We start from the raw sequence: 6,369 nt of genomic DNA, 5'->3' as shown, positions 1-6,369 counted from the left end.
GTTCCGACGCCCATGCATTGAATAATACGACAGAACTTACTATTCATTGTTGTATCGTTGTTTTAAGGTTAAAAAACCCTAAAAACTCACTTGTCATGACATCATCGTCATGGTTCTCAGCCTCTGTTCGCTGATTGGACCGGTTTAAATTTGACCGGAGAAAACCAGAGAATCCCAGACGGAGAACTGAAGGAAAAGGAAGTACGCAGGAGGGCGGAGCCAGGCTAGACAAATGCCCGAAATCATAGGCGAATCAGTGCTTGTTCACGCGAGAGACAATCACACAGTGTGAATGACCAAAGACACGAGCGAATCAGACATATCAGTATTTTAATAGATTTATCTACAATTATATCAAACAGAAACAAAGGCCAAACATCAGCTCGACCAGCCGCAGCAGCAACATTAGGTTTGCGCTGGTCAATTTACTGGTGTTTGCGCCATTATTTACCGCAAGCCTCAACCCAGACACTAACGGCTCATTATGGACATGATGGGGTAGGAAACCAAACACAGGACACATTTCAAGAGGGAAGCCATTGGGCCTTTGAGGGACGCAGACTCTGAATCTATAGACAAATCAGCTGCAGGTGCCAAAGACTGTTCTCCGCCCTCAGGACAGCACAGACACGCGTCTGCTGTAAACTACATGTCTAATGTCTCTCTCTGCCTTCCCAGAATGCACTCTGACACTTTATATGCTGCTTTCTCATCTCGTGAAACAAAACCAAGCATTCTGACCTCAAATCAGCTCAACATAAACTAAACAGACGTTCTCAGACCAGAGGAGCTTTATGACCAAAAGTGGACTAAACTGTTTAATATTCAATTCCCAATGTTTGATGCCTTTCCTTGATTCTCGATTCAGACAGGTTGCACTTTTTACATGCATTGTATTTTTTAAAAACTGTGAAGAATTAATGTGAAAATGCTGTATGTCTGAGATATTTATATATTAAATATTTATATATTTAAATGTTTTATGTACCAATTCTTTTGTTCACTGCATATTTTCTTTGCACAGCGACAATGTAACACTTGCTGGAAAATAATTATAATTAACGTGCGTCTTTTTCACATATTGTTTTGACCTCTTAACCTGCGCCTCTATTTTTGAGAATTTTCTGAAAACAACATACCCAAATGAAAATGTCTGCAGCTGTTAAACCCTATGGTCTATATTCATGAATCTGCTCTTATTTTAAACTACACTCTTGAAATGTTGCTACCCAAGAGTCATAATAACTCAAAGTAATATGAGAACAGAGTAATATACATAGGGGTAGAGTGGGGGAAACGCCCCCCTTAAGGAAAATGTGACATTACAGTGAAACAAAACATAAATGTGACTTGAATTGCCATCCCGGTTTTGAGTGACTATGGCAGGAGTTATTCACCAAATATTAAAATTGCACAGCCTTCATAATTAATTAGTATTTTGACTGAAAATATTTTTGTACAAAGGGGGCGTTTTGCCCCAGCGGTGGGGTAAAACGCCCCCCAAGGTGGGGTAAAATGCCCCCTTTCTTCCCAACCAGTTTGCTTCATAGATGAACAGCAAAATGAGCAGACTATAGTTTTTAATCTCTCAAAGTAAAAGGCAAGTAATGTATCAACATGTATATATATTAGTATTTATTTGAGGAATGTCCAAAATATCCAAATTTTTACCATTTATATTTATATATAAGCCATGCAAACAAATATGTTGTAATAAATAAATAAACATTAATTCATTAGCCATTCACAGCCATTTTAACATTTATATTTATACATATAACTAAGCCATGCAAACAAATATGTTGTAATAATAAATAAACAAATAAATAAATATATACATAAATAAACATTAATTCATTAGCCATTCGCAGCAATTTTACAATTTATATTTATATAACTAAGCCATGCAAACAAATGTGTTGTAATAAATAAATACATAAATAAACAAATAAATACTAAATAAACAAATAAATACATACATACATACATAAATAAACTTTAATTCAGTAGCCATTCACATAATCTAATATGTTATTATAGTAATTATGATAGAGAGAAACTATGCCCTTTGGGGGGCGTTTTACCCCTCAGCATAGGGGGCGTTTTACCCCACAAGCTATGACTTTTTAAAAAAATGTTTAATTTTTAAGATATAATTATATTCCTTATAAATAACATTTCCTCTCAAACTACAGACTTCACTATTCATCTATCATACATCACTGTGATATCCTGCAGAACAATATTCTCTTAAACACTTGTTTACTAATATCTGAAAATTATAGCACTTAGCATGTAATCCTCTTCTCTTCAAATACCTCGCGGGTGTCAGCTTCTCCAAGGAGATTTATTTATCCCCGTTGTCAACGAAGTGCATAGCAACAGTGAAAATATATCTTGACTCCCTCTAGTGGTTATTTTGGGAAAAACAGGTGGGGGGCGTTTTACCCCAGGGGGGCGTTTTCCCCCACTCTACCCTATAAGTGACTCACGTTTTTTTTTTTTTTTAACTTAGGGGAAAAAAATATGAGAATTTAATGTTAAGAGCCTGAAAATAACTTGAATATAAAACTGAATGTCTAATCATGTCATGATTCAAATATGAGGATGATTATCTCAGTAATGCAGCTTCTGTGAGCTTTTATGTCAAGAAAAGTCTAGGCGTCCTTTCAAAAAGGCCATTTATTCCAGAACCCAAACTGCCCTAAACACTGTCAGGCGCGATATAATAATAATTCATACACGGACACTTGATACAGCCGAGAGTGATGTCATCACTTTAGTCATCTGAGACGAGACACGACCAACTGCAGAACCGCAGAACCATACACGTCACTCACAACAGTCTGAGAGCAACAGCGCCACACCACGGTCTCATGCCGGAAGTGGGCGGAGCTGATTTATCTTCGTATACATTGCTCAATGCTCATGGAGCAATCATACATTGGAGCGTTTCAAACCCAAGTTTCAAACCATGTTAATAATGTCAAGTTTTTTATTAATAGGTTCTAATTGTAGAGAGATATAGATAGATAGATATACTCACTTTTCATTAATAGTACATAGTTAAATCATAAAAATACACACATTACACATTGAATATATATATAACGCAAGTTATATATGTAATGTAAATTTATATATATATATAAAATGTAAGTTTATATATATATATATATAAACCCCATTGCAACGTTTTGTTAAGGATTTTTAAAGTAAAAAGTTTCTATTTATATTATGTCTTTAAAGATTATATTAGATCAATTGAACATAAAGCTTAAAACACTAAAAATGAAAACAAAGATTGAGCATTTGAACATTTATTTATATGACAAAATATTTTTTACTCAAGCATTTCAGAATGAACCTTTTTTCATAGTACATAATACACATTACACAATTCTACACTGGAATGCATAATTCAAGCAGATTCAGATGAATCAAATCCTAAAACAACACACAAATTATTTACTTCCCCAAAGGAATCATATACTAGCTGGGGTTTGCTTTAAAAAAATACACAATCAGACCAAAGAGAATATATTGAACTAGGTTCAAAGTTATTGCACAGCAGGTACATGACAAATTAAATTAAATCTCCATAAACATGCAATTAATTCTGAGACTCCTTTAGTCCAAACACTTAAAAAATACTAAAGGCTCTTTGGCATGTTGTTGGTCAACCATTTCAGCCTGTGAAAGTTGAAGGGCTTTTTCCTGGTCTTCCTCTTTCAATTTCAGAAAGCACGGCTCCTCCACGAAACCTCTGAAAACGTTTGGTAGTTCAGCTGCAGTGCAGATGTCTTCTGTCATCCGTGGCTCCTTCATGAGAGAAGGGTACAAAAAATGGGATGAAATGTTGGAAGTTTTTTAACAATCGCGTGTGTTGAAGGATGTAGCATGTATAATAGTTTGTAAAAAAGTTTTGAAATTCAATTTCCCTCATGTCTATATTTGTGACAAATCATACCCTGTCACAAATCAAATGAATTAACCATTTTCAGTTCAATATGTATACAGAAATCAAAGGCAAGCTTTCACACTGTGCTTATCGTCGTTCTAAACACACTTTTAACCCCGGGTAAAGTAACATTTCACACTTTTATATTGACGTGCATTTGACAGTCACTGAAACACTGTGCATTCTATATAAATAATAAATTCACCGTTGGAGAGGAAAAACGTCAAATGCTGACAGAAAACGCAACAATTGCAGTGAAGAAGAGACCATTTTAATTATTTTATAGTCTGAAATGTCCATTCAGGATAAACTTGTAATACGAGGACATGCAAAGCTTGAGCATTTATGTAAAAATATTGTGTGTAGTGTTCGTCCAATCACTGACACTGCAAATAAGGATGTTATCCTATGGTTTAGTACAGTACAGTGTGGAACGGCAGTGTATGAATACCCAGGATTAATTGTTCATCTCAGGTAAATGATGATCAGTGTGAAGCAAGATAACCCAGGATTCTGTATACCCGGGGTTTACTATTTCAAGTGTGAAAAGCCCTCATGTTTTTCATCCTAATGAAGAGAAGCTCTTATTTTTAAAAAAATGTCTTACTATTAACATGAATATCCCACAGTCAATAGAGCCGACCAACTGTTGTGGAACAGTCTAAAACAATAGAACATTATTAAGTTATTCCTGGAAAAGATGTGACAGATATAACAACACACTATCTGTATAAGTAGCTTATGTCTTTATGAGAGCCTTTTAAAACTAACCTTGTTTTTGATCAGCTTCCATTGTCCTGTCCTGGGGTGAGTCTGCTTGTCAATTTACTGCAACAAAATCAAACAGAAATATATTATATATAATGAAACCATAAAAATTGTACAAGAGAGACAAGTTTCATTGTTCTCAATCAAAAATGACCACTTACTGCAAATTCAGAATATAAAAGAAACTTTCAGAACGTCATCCAAATGAACAATATCTATATTTGGCAATTCATATCACATGTTTGGTTGTGTATTTGATTTGATTTTAATAGGACATATTCAGACACATGAAATATTGTTTGTATTTTGTTAGCTTAAGCACATTGTGCTTATATATAAATATATCTACTTGAAACTTTGAAGATGAGATGACATTTTTGACCAAATCATGCAGAAAACCAACTAATTCTAAAGGGATAACAAATAAATACTATTTCTTGCCACTCAAAACATTCATACCTTCATGGACAGCTGCTTTTTGAAGTGAATTTGAAGGTGTGCATTCAACTAGTGCCATCTGGTCAGTTTAAAAACTCAGTGGAAACTGTTGCAGAATATCTTGCATTGATGGAAATGAAGTAAAGCTGAGCCTCTCCAAATCGTAAAGTGCCTCTATAAATGAGAAAAAAATCCACAAAAAACACATTGGTCAGTTTCAGAAAAGGTAATTAAATAAAAAATACAGCGCCAACAACAAAGTAAAATCACAAACAATAAATATGTAACTTAAAGCAAGACCATATCAACAGATGCGAGAGACATCGTAAAGCCCGTTTAAAATAAGATTAGAGCCACGTGCTGTATAAAGTGTTAATACAACAACTATGGATCAAATACACAACACAAATAAACTTGATAGATTAAAACCACAACACAAAAACAACTGTTTACCGTGTTCTCTTCTGCCATGCCGATTGTTTAGTTTTCGTTAACTCCGCCCACTTCCGGTCCTCAGACTGTTGTGAGTGACGTCACTGTGGCGTGGCGCTGTTGCTCTCAGACTGTTGTGAGTGACGTATATGGGTTCTGCGGTTCTGCAGTTGGTTATTATTGTCTGGGACGGCCAAATCCATGGAACAGCCCAAAATAACCTATCGGTAAGCCCCTCCCCTCGACGAACGCAGTTGAGTAGTATCACGCTGGGACTGGTTCATGTGTTCATACATACCTCACATTCCATCCAAATACAGGCCTACTCCACCACAAAGGTTTCAATGGAACCGTCGATCTGCATCTCGGTAGAAGGATTGGACAAAATGGGTGAATCGGTGGAGCACTATTGGAGATTATACGGAGGAAATGAAGCCGTTAATCGAGGAGGCGAACGGGAAAGAAGAGAGACCAGAGAGAGGGATCTGGCTACATTAAATCCAGAAATAGGTACAAGGTCGATTTTGACGCAGTATCTAAAAAGTACTGGATAAATGAGTCGGATATATGGGGCTATGAATATAAAAAGGCAAATATTGGTCTGGACTGGAGTTGAATAGGGAAAGATGTCGCTCTTGTTGTCATGTTGTCATGTTGTTGTTTTTTAGTTCTGTAATTTCCGTTATTACAGTTAACTATGCGAAGTGCCTGGAACTACGTATGTTTATCATCTGTCCCAGAGCCATAGAGAGAGAGAGTTGCGACAACGG

At 35.8% G+C, this 6,369-nt stretch overlaps 1 protein-coding gene and 1 long non-coding RNA gene across 5 annotated transcripts in view; one reads left to right on the top strand and one right to left on the bottom strand.

Moving 5' to 3' along the window:
• Positions 1 to 3,305: 3,305 nt before the first annotated feature.
• On the bottom strand, positions 3,306 to 6,328 carry LOC307133314. Of its 2 annotated transcripts, XR_013817422.1 has the most exons (5): positions 5,621 to 6,300; positions 5,189 to 5,341; positions 4,733 to 4,789; positions 4,569 to 4,622; positions 3,307 to 3,822 (listed from the first exon to the last, which is right to left on the bottom strand). It is a non-coding gene; the product is annotated as an uncharacterized lncRNA (long non-coding RNA). The 2 variants fall into 2 exon arrangements; XR_013817421.1 differs by lacking the exon at positions 4,569 to 4,622 and having other exon boundaries at positions 3,306 to 3,822; positions 5,621 to 6,328.
• LOC307133313 (uncharacterized protein) overlaps positions 5,850 to 6,369 on the top strand; it is a 42,309-nt gene continuing 41,789 nt past the window's right edge. For all 3 annotated transcript variants that reach the window (XM_079828308.1, XM_079828309.1, XM_079828307.1), the window contains exon 1: positions 5,850 to 6,109. The gene's annotated coding sequence lies outside the window, so the exon portion shown is untranslated. The remainder of the gene's footprint in view (positions 6,110 to 6,369) is intronic.

This window comes from Gobio gobio (genome assembly GCF_949357685.1).
Source record: "Gobio gobio genome assembly, chromosome: 11".
NCBI classification, from domain to species: domain Eukaryota; kingdom Metazoa; phylum Chordata; class Actinopteri; order Cypriniformes; family Gobionidae; genus Gobio; species Gobio gobio.
This window is presented reverse-complemented; position numbering and strand designations above follow the sequence as displayed.